The following is a 12,767-nucleotide window of genomic DNA, read 5'->3' as shown; positions in this document are numbered from 1 at the left end:
CTTCTTGGGGAAATAGACTTTTCCCCCTTTTCTGTCTTCTTGCTGCCTTGAGCATAGATGTGATGTCTAGCATTGCAGCAACCATATGGTGATTCTGCAGCAATAAATGACAAGCCTTAAAACCAGTCCACTCAGAAGGCTAGCATGATAAAGTGGAAGGACTCGGATCAGTAAGCAGCACCTGAACCTACCTCCTAGCCATATATGAGAAGAATATGACCCCCTTTCATTTGTTTATGCCCATATGTGAATTGGGACTTCTGTTACTTGTATCTTTGACATTCCTAACTGACACAGCTACTAAGGGACCAAAATTCAGGTTCAAACCCAAGCCTCCATATGTTACTCATTGTTGAAGGTTGAATTGTGTTCCCCCAAAAGATGTGTTGAAGTCTTAACCCCTGGTACCTGTGAATGTAGTTTTATTTGGAAATAAGGTTTGTGCAGATGTAAGCAAGTTAAGATGAGGTCATATTGAATTAGGGTGAACCCTAGAGCCAATGACTAGTGTCCTTATAAGGAGAGATTTGAAGACACAGAGGAGGCACAGAGAAGGCCATTGTGAAGATCAAGGCAGAAAACGGAGTTATGGGACCACAAGCCAAGGAACACCAAGGATTGCTGGAAACTGCCCAGTGTTAGAAGAGTCGAGGATGTGTTCTTCCCCAGAGCCTTTGGATGGAGTGTGGCCCTGCCAACATTTCCATTTTGGACTTCCGGCCTCCCAAATGGTGACACATTAAATTTGTTGTTTTAAGCTACCCAGTTTGTGGTTATTTGTTACAACAGCCCTAAGTAGCTACTACACCAGTGAAACCATATAGCCTGTTGACTATATTTGATCCCTCTGTGACTGTGGTGTGGGTATCCCCAACTTTCACATACTGGGACAAAATGCATGTGTCTATCAGGAATCCTGTTTTTAATACCGAGTGTGAGTTTATCTACTGTGGATTGAAAAAAAAAAAGAAAACAGCTAAGCTATTGCTTCTTTCTCCTTTATTTCCTTCTGGTTGACAACGTCCTAGGAAAAGGCGGCAAACCTTGAGTGTGACATATGCTGTGTTGCTCAGGGAAGGTCCTCTGGAAAATATGGTACATGAGCTTCAGGCCTGAAGATGGTTCACTTTGGAGATGAAACTTATGGGCTGGAATGTGAAACAGAGTCACTTTGAGGTGGACCTCAGTGAAACCTTTCCAGACGGGCTGAGACCGAAGAAGACTAGTAGTAAGGATTTTATCCTCAAAACAAACTAGGTTTTCAGAGTCCCTGTAGGCTCTCTGGGTAGCAGCCTCTGTGATTTGCCTCTTCCTGACTAGGAAAACCTGTAAGCTGACAAAGAAATATATTTCAAATTGACCTCCAGGTGAGCCTCATGGTATGTCAGTTTGATTATTTGTACCCGGTTTGGTGTTTTATTTTGTTTTTTATTTGATAACTGTATAAATTATTTTAGTGAAGAGCCTATTCTTATTCTGGAACTCACTTTGAAGACAAAAAAAAAAAAAGTCATCCATGTCATAATACTTATTTTCTTGGGCAAGCTTGTCTTTTTTTGGTACAGCCAGGAAGGCACAAGTGTTTCCAGTCCTTCTGAGATGAAGGCAGGGAGCGTTTCCAACTGCAGAACTGCTCTGTCAGTGTCTCTTTCTGAGAGTGAAGAGTCATTCCGGTCTTACAATGCTGTTTTGCTTTTCATTCGCTTCTCCAGAAGGAATATCCCCTGTGTCCATGGGAGCAGGAGGGGAATGGATAGTTACCAGGGGAAAGGAGCTGCATAATTGTTAGATTCGTCCTAATCCTTTCATGACAAACCTTTCCTCAGAATTGCTTTATAATTGTGAGTCTGAGAATAAACTCACAGATTCACCTGCTGCATGCTTTGATGGTTTCACGTCAGGAATGGGCCTACTTTTCCGCAGGTGAGAGTGGAATCCTGCTGTACAAGCCACCTATAATGTAGGCAGTAGCAATTGCTGTTTCCTTTCTAAGTCTTCTGAGGTTGTTTCCTAGGAACTGAGCTGGAGTCTATGGGGCCTAGTCCTGGTGGTAGCTATTTTGCTTTTGAACATAAATTCTTGGTAGCTGAATGTATTCGTTCCTAGGGCTGCAATAGCGAAGTACCACAGACCGGGTGGTACTGGTACTGTGGGTTGTCCCACAGTTCTGGAGGCTGGAAGTCTGAAATCAAGATGCTGGCAGGGTTAGTTTGTCCTGAGGGCTGTGAGTTAGTTTGTCCATAGCTCCTGGCTTTCTCCTAGCTGCTGGTAGTTTACTGGCAACCTTTGGCATTCCTTGTCTTGTGGCATCATCGCTCCAGTATTCATATGGTGTTCTTCCTGTGTGCATGTCTCTATGTCCAAATTTCCCCTGTTTATGAGGAAATCAGTCATATTGAGTTAGTGGCTGATCACACCTTGATGACCAAATATAGTCACATTCTGAGGTACTACGGGTTAGGATTTCAACATGTACATTTTAGGGGGATGCAATTTAATCTATAATAGTGTAGAATTTTCTTTTGGGTATCTACCAGTCACCAAGATATTTATCCCTACTTGACCAGCCACCACCAACAACAACAAAAAAAGGCACTCAGAATTTTCTCTACATCTGCTCCATGTCATGTCTACTACTTTCTTGATTGTTAAAAATTACAAATAATGTCTGCTTAGTGTAGCAAATCAGTCAGTTTAGAAATATGTAAAGAAGTTAGTAATCTTGTACCTTTCCCAATTCCCAATTCTACCCATGAAGGAAACCGATGTTATCTATCTAGTGGTTATTTTTCCACAGACTTTCCCCAGGCTTTTGCAAATGTATAGATATGTGTAAACGTATGTTTAGTTTTTCTCATGAATTTCAATTTATATATATATATATACACGCACAAATATATACACACACACACATATATATATACACACACACATATATACAACTTTTTAAAAAATTCTACTTTACAGTGTTTTTTGGGTGTCTTTTCTGGTCAATATATATAGCTCCAACTCATTCCTTTTAGTACCTGTGTAGAATTTTGTGATGAAGCTGGACTCTAATTTATTTACTCATTCCCCCATTCTCCCATGAGGGAGTTTTTGGGTTGTGTTCATGTTCTTTTTTTTTTTTTCCCTATAAATAATACTGCTATAAATTTTTGTGTATATCCTGACCTACTGGTGCGTGTATTTCTTTAGGCTGAACTACCAAAATTGATATGGCTGAGTAAGAGTATGCATGTTTTATATTTCAGCAGCTGTCAATGAGGGCTTTTACTGAGAGTTATGCTTTTTGATCAGAAATTTATATGATTTTGACAAAGGTGCAGAGAAGATAGTTCACTAGTGTCTTAGTCTGCCTGGGCCGCTATAACAAATTCCTTAGACTGAGTGGCTTAGAAACTACAGACATTTATTTTTCATGGTTCTTAAAGCTGTATGTCCAGGATCAAGATGCCAGCAGATTCAGTGTCTGGGGAAGGCCTGTTTCTGATTCCTAGAAATGGTGCCTTCATGCTGTGTCCTCACGTGAGGTAAGGGCTGGAAGAGCTCTCTTAGGCCTATTTTGTAAGGGAATTAATCCCATTCATGAAGGCTCCACTCCCATGACCTCCCCAAAGGTTTCATCTCCTCATACCATTACCTTGGGCATTAGGATTCTAACATATGAGTCTAGAACATAGCAACTGGGGAAAGGATAATAGTGTTTTCAACAAATGATGCTGGAACAATTGGATATTCATATGCAAAATGACGGTGACAACATCAGCAAACCCAGATACTTGAATCCATTCATCATGCCATTTACAAAAATTAACTCAAAATGGGTCATAAACCTAAATATAAAACCTAAGGTTTTAAAACTTCTAGACAAAAACAGCAGAAAATCTTTGTGACTTTGTGTGTATCTGTGTGAACATTACTGCAATCAAGATGATGAACATATTCATTACATCCCAGAGTTTCTCTGGGTTGGGCAGAGATTCCTTAGAACAATGACAAAAATGCAATCAACAAAGAAAAAATGGGACTTTATCAAAATTAAAAACTTCTGCTTTTTAAAAGATATGGATAAAAGAATGAAAAGGTAAGATTCAGGCTGGGAGAAAATACTTACGTCTCATATATGTATTAAAGGATTTAGATCTAGGATAAATAAACTGTCAAAACTCAGTAAGAAGAAAGAGAATCTGATTTTTAAAAACCAGGAAATGATTTGAACTAAGAAGGTCTATAGATGGCATGAAAAGATGTTCAATGTCATTAGTCATTAGGGAAATGTGAATTAAAATCATAATGAGGTATCACTACACAACTATTAGAACAACTGAAAAAGAAAAACTAAAACTATGACCATGCTAACTGTTGGTGAGGATGTGGAAAAACAGGAACTTTCATATACTACTGGTGGGAAGGTAAAATGATTTATTCAGATCAGTAGTTACCTGAGGATGGACTTGGAGGGAGGGGCCTGAAAGGGGATTGGGATAAGTTTTGGGGGTGATGGATTTGTTCAACATCTTGATTATGTGATGGATTCATGGGTTTATACATACGTTTGAAACAAATCAAATTGTGCAGCTTATTATATGTTAACTATATCTCTATATAGTTGTTAAAAATGTGTATGTGAAATCCTCATTATTTGCCAGGCATAGCGCTAGATGTTAAGAGAACTAAACAATACCCTGTTTCTGTTCTCACTCCTGAGAATTCCCTGTCATTTTCATTTCCTTTTTACTGGAAATAAAAATTCTAACCCAGAACATAAATAATGAACTCTATAATTTTTCTTGGCATTCTCTTCTTTTAAAACATTTCTTCATTTAGTTCTTGAAATGACATTTTTCATCCATCTCAGTTTGCCTAAGGATCTTAGTTAAACTAGTGGTTGAGCAAGAGAACAAATCCAGACCAAAGGGTGGAAAGTTCACGTTGTCTTGTTGATTCTTCCCCATTCTGGATGGCCTTGTTTCTCGTTCATGCTCCCTGTTCATGCATTTTTCTCCCCTTTCTAGCGTGTTGGTGTTCCAGCTGACTCTCCCAGCTGGTTTAGTCCTCTGAGGTCTTTTCCAGCCCTGTATCGCAGTGCCTGGCTCCAGCCTCCATGGCCGGTAGACTCACAAGATATTACTGTTGAAAGGGTAAATTTCTGGGATGTGGCCCCTATGACTGGCTGGGCTGCCTTCTTGTTATTTTTCCTCCCGTGACAGAAAGCAAAGAGCCAATCCATCACGCAAAACCATTAGTGGGTCTTGATTCTAGTTTGTGGATTAAAGTAATGTGTGTAGCAGACGTAGGGTCTGGATTCCTTGTGAGACAATTGTTTTTCTCAGGAATATGGTAACTAAAAACTAGACAGGATGGAATAGCTTCACTAGTGGCCATTGACCCTCAGTAAAAAGCTAATGAGAAACATTCACAAAATGACTTTAATCTAGTAGTTTAAAAACATTTTGCCCCTCAAGGAGGAAGATTTGAGACATTCAACTCAACCTCTTCTAAGGTCAAGAGTAAGGAATATAGAGCGTCTGGGAGGGGTTCCAGACTTTGTTCAATAAATATGTAAGGAAACGATGTGGCATATTGTCCAGTCTGGGGCCCTGTCAAGGTGATGAATGCACTGTCAATTAACTGAAACAGCAGGCAGAAACCGAGAGTCCCCTGTCAACCTGTATGTGTGGTTATCCTGGGACAGCAAGTAAAATACTGTACTTCTGCTTTCAACTCTATTTTGAGGGTGAAGGAAAGAAATGAAATATATTAAAATGAGGGACATCACATGGACAAGAAAGCCAGGAAGAGGGGACAGGAGAGTCGGAGGGGCAAAGGATGTGCACCAAAGAAAGACAGAAATGGTAGGCTAGAGGAAGTCACACAAGCAGTTAGCACTGTCCCTGGCACATGAGCACTCCACCGTAATTATCTATGAGCCATTGAAATCAGTTGTTGGATACTAATACATTAGTACTTGGAGTCAAGACATCACATGCTCACCCTGCTCAGGTGTTGAATGCTTTGGTGGATTATCTGACTCAATTGGAAAAACAATGGCCTTTGGAGGCAGAGCTTGGACACTTTAAGGGATCATAAAAGTAGATCTAAAGCCACAGGGATAGGCAGTTTGGGGGAAATGGGGATAGTGAGAATATTTCTTTAGGTTACAAGTCAGGCCACTTGTAACCCATTCAGACTGTTAAACAGTGGAAAGACCGCAGGTTTTTTGATTAGGCACCCATGGATACAAATCTTGGCTGCTTCATTTATTAGGAGTTATCTCACAGCCTCTGATATGTATTTTGTATTTGTATTTTCTCAACTTTAAGTATAATATTATAACACTTAGCTCCCGATTGCCGTGAATGTTAATTGAGATATGGACTACAAAGAGCTTAGCTTAGTATCTGGCACATCTTTGGGAGTCAGTTAAATACTAATATCTTCCCCTATTTCAGATCCAAGGGTACCCTAGGAATAAAAGCATAGAACTTTACAGCCATGTGAATGATAGAGGTTTGTTGTTTCCCAAAGCGTGTTCCATGAATCAGTGAGTTGCTCATGAGTCTTGCCACAGAAGTTTCAGTCTTTAAATAATTTGGGGAAGCCTTAGATGAAACTAAGTCAGGCTGATTACTTAGTGCAAGACTTCTTGTAGCATTTAAGATGCCAGTGCCCTGGGAGTTTCCAAGTGAAGGAAGAAGACAGCTTTTGCTCCTTTGTAAAGAAGCATTCCATGGTCCAGGGTGCTTCAATATTTGAACTCCTTTGGGTTGACAAACTGTGGGCCTGAGGTTTGGCTCTAGCTGGCAGAAATATTTCCTTTGGCTCCTTCAATATATAAAATCTTTACAAATTCATGTCCAGGATTTGAAAATTAGAGGAATTTGGCTGGGCGCGGTGGCTCAAGCCTGTAATCCCAGCACTTTGGGAGGCCGAGACGGGTGGATCACGAGGTCAGGAGATCGAGACCATCCTGGCTAACACAGCGAAACCCCGTCTCTACTAAAAAATACAAAAAATTAGCCGAGCGAAGTGGCGGGCGTCTGTAGTCCCAGCTACTCGGGAGGCTGAAGCAGGAGAATGGCATAAACCCAGGAGGCGGAGCTTGCAGTGAGCTGAGATCTGGCCACTGCACTCCAGCCTGGGCGACAGAGCGAGACTCCGTCTCAAAAAAAAAAAAAAAAAAAAAAAAAAAGAAAGAAAATTAGAGGAATTTATAAGAAAATCTGGACTTCTTAATTCTTTTGAAAAATGTCAGATCATGGAGGGCTTGAATTTTCAAATAGCGACCACTGGACAGCTGCTGTTCCATCTGGATGGGATGTGGCCTCCAGCTGGTCCTGAGCTTTCCTTGGTGCATCTCACTGAGTCACCCAGCTTGCTGAGCCCTGAGGATATTTGAATTGGAGACACCAATCTAGTTCAGCTCCTTCATTTGGCCAGTGGAAAAGCTGCCTCTCAAGTTCACCTTGTGTTGAAATCAGAACCAGGTCCTTGGTCTTCTGACTCTTAAAGGCGAAAGTGGTAACTGATTTTACTTGTTTAGCACCATTCATTGCTCTCCAAGCACAGCTCTGTCAGCCCACCTTCGGGTACATGGAGGCCAACTTCTGTCCCCTCTCTTTTGAGAGCTGTGTGATGGAGTTTACATGATTGGAGTGGGGAGCCGTGGTCATTGCTTGTCTCCTGGGCAAACCAATGCATAGGAGCTAGAAGTGTTGGGACTTATCCTATTTTCTAATCTAGAGCGTCTGGGAGGGGTTCCAGGCACAAGTGGGAGGCTTCTTCTACTTTTAACTAAATGCAGATCGCTGTTTCCTACATATCCCACGCCAGGCAACTAAAACTTCTCATTGTTATGATATTGGCTTATTTTGGGGATTTGTACTGCCAAACATTGGAAGAGATTACTTCCAAAAATGGAGGACATGTAGAGGGTGGAGAGTAATTTTTTAATGTAATGGATTTCAACATATTCCTCACAGATTATCAGCCAATGGAAGAACCATTCAAATGCAGTTTCAGAAAACCCAAACTGAAAAATATCCATAATGGTGGTAATACCTCTATTTAGAGAGTCCCCGTTTCCACCAAAAACCACTCAAAAGCACTTTGCGGACATTTTACTGGTCGTCTTGGGAGCAAACCTACTGCTACTTTCATTTACTCTGCCGGGTGTGGAACCCGTTTACTTAACGCTGCCCATTTCCTGCAGTTACAGGATTCTGATGATTTTTAGCATGAAAGTACTTGGAATCGACTCACACAGTGGCTCAAACAATGAATTAGACCTCCCACCCTCAACCCATCCATTTGATTCGCGAAAGCATGGATGCTGTGTGCATCCCAGTCCCTGAGATGTCCATCATCCATCTGAGTTGGATGAGGCTGTCTATTATAGACTTGAGACAGTTGTGTGTTGCTCTCCATTCGACCCCCTTCCCATAAAAAGTGAACTCTATTGATAACTATTTGAAAAAATATTGCACACTCTAATCTCATTGAGATTTAGGGTGCATACTGTCTCTCATCTAATCTGTTTTTCCTGTAGCACCTTTTAAAACCGGAAATTCATCTGAAATCGTTTCTGCTGCAGAAGCTTATTATTTTCTGCTGTAGCAGAAAATGAAAGGGATGATGCTGCCCACAGAATATAAAAGTCCTGGCCAAACTACAAACTCAGAAAAGACAGATATACATTAGACCCTTATATAGTTCTGAAAAAGTTGGCTTTTGGTTAGTAAGGGAAGAAAATTCACATGCTTTTGAAGTACTTGTCAATAAAAGAGAAACGTATCATTTAAACATTAAAACATATCATTTAAACATAAAACCCCTTGAACACCAGTCATACAATGAAAGGAGGAATTTAGTTGTGCCTGAACACCTAGACTAGAATTATAACCAAGGTCATAACTCAGCCTAAAACTTTCAGGTCTGAGCTTCCTAGCAGCCCAAGGAAAAAGAGAAAAATGATTAGTTAGTTACTTAACCTTCATGGCCTAATAGAAGAATGTATATTGGCTCATCTGGAGCCCTGACGTTTTTCTAACTTGAAGCCCCTGGAATTTATCATGTGGTTCTTTATATGGGACATTGTAACACAGGCTTGGATAATAGCATTAGTTGTAGTTTTTGCCAAAGTTGTCCCTAGAAGTTGAAAAAATAAACAGTTCAGTAGGAATGCTAAGACTGTTTATGTAGAAGCAGAAGTGGACATCTGTGTTTTTTGTTTTTGTTTTTTGATTCAGCTTCATTTCCCATCTTCTGGTAACAACACCCTGATTTTGCTTTGGGGAACTATTCTATCCATCTTCAGTAGGGAGACTCCATTCAATTTTGGAGGGTTTTTTTTTTTTTTTTTGTTGTTGTTCTTAATGAATGTGCCATTCTTTAGCCACGGGGACTATGTGTGACCCAAACTAGATCGATTAGACACTTTCTCCTGGGAGTTGGAATCCTCAGCAGGGCGACAAAAAGACAAAGTAGTCAGAGCTGATAATGCTGGCAACCATTTCCGAAGAGGGTCTGTCGTCCTGCTGCCCAGACCCTGGGAGTGGCTCTATCCCTCTCCTTTCTGAGCTGGATCCTCTCCCTCTCCTTTCAATTCAGTGTTACTCCAATATTTTTTCTTTCTGCTTAAGTCAGCAAGAGTTGGTGTCTATTGCTTGCAACCATAGAACCAAATGATACACAGGTAACATTTCCCTTGAACCAATTGATGTTCAGTCTTCAAATTCTCTTTCACAAAATTCTCTGCCCCACAAAAATATGTGGGGCAGAGCATATGTCTGGGGAAAAGTGAAGGAGCCATGCTTGAAAGCTCTCTAAGATACCAGAAACCCATAGACGCACAGTGTCCTTGTATATGGGTACCTTTCCATGTAAAAACTGTGCATGCTTAACTGGGGGATGCAGAAAGGGTGCAATTTTTTTTTTCCTTGGAATTTCTTTTAAGCACATACCCTTACTTAATTAAGTGACTTTGAATGAAGATAATCCTCATTTTACCATTGTACTGGCCCACAGCTTCCAGGTTCTGGTCCATCTTTGGAGAAAGGTTTTTTGGTCCTTGTTGTTTATAAGGGTGTAGTCCTGCTATTGGCATCTCCTATAAATCTTAAGATTTTTATAACTTGGATGTCACTCTCACCTTCCTGCCAAATTGCTGCACTGAAAAAGCAGAGTGTCATTTTAAGTAATGATGCTTTTACTGCCTCCAAAACAAATAAAGTAATTTTGGTACACATTATGAAACAAATCCCTCTTATCTCTGAGCCTGGAGTGGAAATAGTGTCAGGGATGCAAATAGCTGCTTTGGCCAAAATAGTCAAAGAAGACATGGCCTTAGTCTGTCTGAGCTTCATTTCTTAAGACACATTTGTAGTTGTTGGTTAAAAATGTGAATGGCTCTGTAAGTTCACTCTAGGACAATGTGGATTCTTTAGCCCAGAAAGTTAAATACCTCCAACTTTGGCAGTCCTGACCTTCTGGGTAGAGAATGTATTTCCCCAGTTTTCAAGACCTGCTTTGCTACTTTGATTTAACACAAGGCAGAAATCTTCAAAACAAAGCCCTCTGGATCCAGGAAAGTTCATCTGGCATTAGTTAGCTTGGCACCCCCTACCCCCTTCCCCACCCACCTCCTTGTCTTTTCTCTAGGAACTTGATGCTTTGTAGGAGATGAATGGCTTTGCAAAAGTGCAAATTTGGGGAAGTGTTGTGCAACCAAAGAAAATTCAAATTAGTATTCCCCTTGTGGGAATCTTCTTGGGGAAATTATATTTAAATATTCAGGTATAGAGTACGGGCCAATATCTGTTTTAGGAAGTTGACAGACTGAGTGATACAGCTCTGGGGTTTTCTGGAAGTAAGGCAGTCTAGGGAAAGAAGAATACAGAGTTTAAAAAACCTACTAATTTATGTCTCCTCTCTACTGTGTTAATGGTAAATAGCTTAGGCTCAATGCTGATCTCTTTACTCCTTGGCCCAGAGAATTGGCATTTTTCTTCATAATGTAATTCAATGCCCTTGCTGAACAGGAGCTGGCCCATGAGATATGTATTTGCTCTGAACTGGAAAGGATGTGTGCTGGCACGTCCTAGGAGTAGGCAAGCAGTCGATGAAACTTAGAGGGAGTCTTTTGGAAATAAAAATTAATTAGCATTTACGGGGATCCCAACTTTGCAAGTAAGGTGGAATTGCTCTGTTATTTGTGACCGCATCTGTGTTTTCTGCCCCCAATTTAAAAAAACAAAAACAACTTTCTTCCTTTCTTGCTTCTCTCTTCCTCCTTTCCCTATAATTAATGGGAATGAAGTTCTTTCCATTCCTGATTTCTTTGAACTCTCTTGCTAACTGCTGAGCCTTTTAGACATTTTTTATTGCTTTCCCAAGGGGCCATCACCACCTCTCCTTTCTTCCATCTTCCTTTTTCAGTGGCTGTAAGCTCTTGGTGGGCTGGAAGACACAAACGAATTGGACAAAAACAAATTTGGCTGTTGCTTCAAAGCCATTGCTTTCTTTGTGTGTGTGTGTGTGTTTTCCTTTCCTTTTTTAAACGTTTCTTTTTCTTTTTTTTTTTTTTTAGCTTATGATTAAAAGGGCATTATCTTTGCATTAGATGGCCATCAAAACTTATTTATTGGGTTATAGATGAAGAGAACGAATGGACTTATTTTGATCCAAGGATGGGAAGAAATGGACATTTTGTTGATTTCTTGTAAAATGCACTGAATGTCCACCTCAGAACTTTAGCAGATGCCTGCTTTTGCTAATTTAAGGAACTGATGCTATTTGTCTTTTATTTGTAATCATTGGCCCCTACATAGGAAATTTAATTTTGATTTGAAGCTTTTAATGCCTAATGGTAAATATGAAAATGTGTGATAGAGCACATTATTTTTCATCACATGCATTTCTTCGTGTATCTCACACTCAGAGGAATTTTTATGTAGCATAACGATTTCATAAGTGTTAACATTTAAGAAAAATTTCACATTATAAATATGAGCAGAAGCCTGCTTTAGAAATTGGAAACTAAGTTTGGCCAAAATGAAAGGCAAAGTCATGGCTATGTTAAAACTCACATCTTTGAGGATTCTGGGTGATGTACTGACAGTGCAATAGACTCAGACACAGTGCTTTTAGTATTGATTAGTAATTCTTGATCAACGGATCTTGGAACTCAAGAGGGCCATGGAATTATTTCCAGACCACTGTTAACCTTCTCTGCATTCTGCATTTCCTATCCACTGGAAAAAAAAAATACAGTACCTTGCAAATATGTCAATTACTTTCAAATCCCGTGTGCTTTATTAAAAGAAATACTTATCTGAAATCATTATTGATTCACAGTGGCTCTGGGACTTTAAGCACATTTTCAATCATTGAGCATCAAAGTACTATGTGTGGGTCAGCAACGTTTTGGATTTAAAAAGGATAGTGATACTTGAAAGATTTGGGCGCTCTTGAATTGATTGATGCAGATTACCGTAGGGTAAATGTACACTGACTGTGATTTGGATTTGTCACAGTGCTTCTCCTCCTGTTCATTTCTCCTCGTTTGCTTTCAGCAAATGTTGACTGACCTTTTGTTTTTGAGTGAGGAGCCAAACTGACTTTTAAGGTGGGTATAAAGAAGAGTTATTTCCCTGTGCTCAAGAAGGTTTCAGTCAGTTAAATGCCAAGTAGATCCACGTCGCTACAGGAGAAACTTCCATCCTAAGACGTTGTAAAGGGCAAAGATGAGGGTCTTCATCGTCATT

At 40.1% G+C, this 12,767-nt stretch overlaps 1 protein-coding gene across 3 annotated transcripts in view; it reads left to right on the top strand.

Annotated features, from left to right (window-relative positions):
* LOC105473965 (phosphotyrosine interaction domain containing 1) overlaps nt 1–12,767 on the top strand; it is a 327,251-nt gene that overhangs the window by 81,091 nt on the left and 233,393 nt on the right. The window contains exon 1 of one of the 3 annotated variants that reach the window (XM_071073493.1): nt 9,676–9,697. The exons of the other annotated variants lie outside the window; for them this stretch is intronic. The gene's annotated coding sequence lies outside the window, so the exon portion shown is untranslated. Of the gene's footprint in view, nt 1–9,675; nt 9,698–12,767 lie in introns of those variants that run through there. 3 annotated transcript variants of the gene reach the window in all.

This window comes from Macaca nemestrina, chromosome 11 (assembly GCF_043159975.1).
Source record: "Macaca nemestrina isolate mMacNem1 chromosome 11, mMacNem.hap1, whole genome shotgun sequence".
In the NCBI taxonomy this organism is placed as follows: Eukaryota; Metazoa; Chordata; class Mammalia; order Primates; family Cercopithecidae; genus Macaca; species Macaca nemestrina.
The sequence above is the reverse complement of the archived record's forward strand: the minus strand, read 5'-3'. Positions and strand labels throughout refer to the sequence as shown.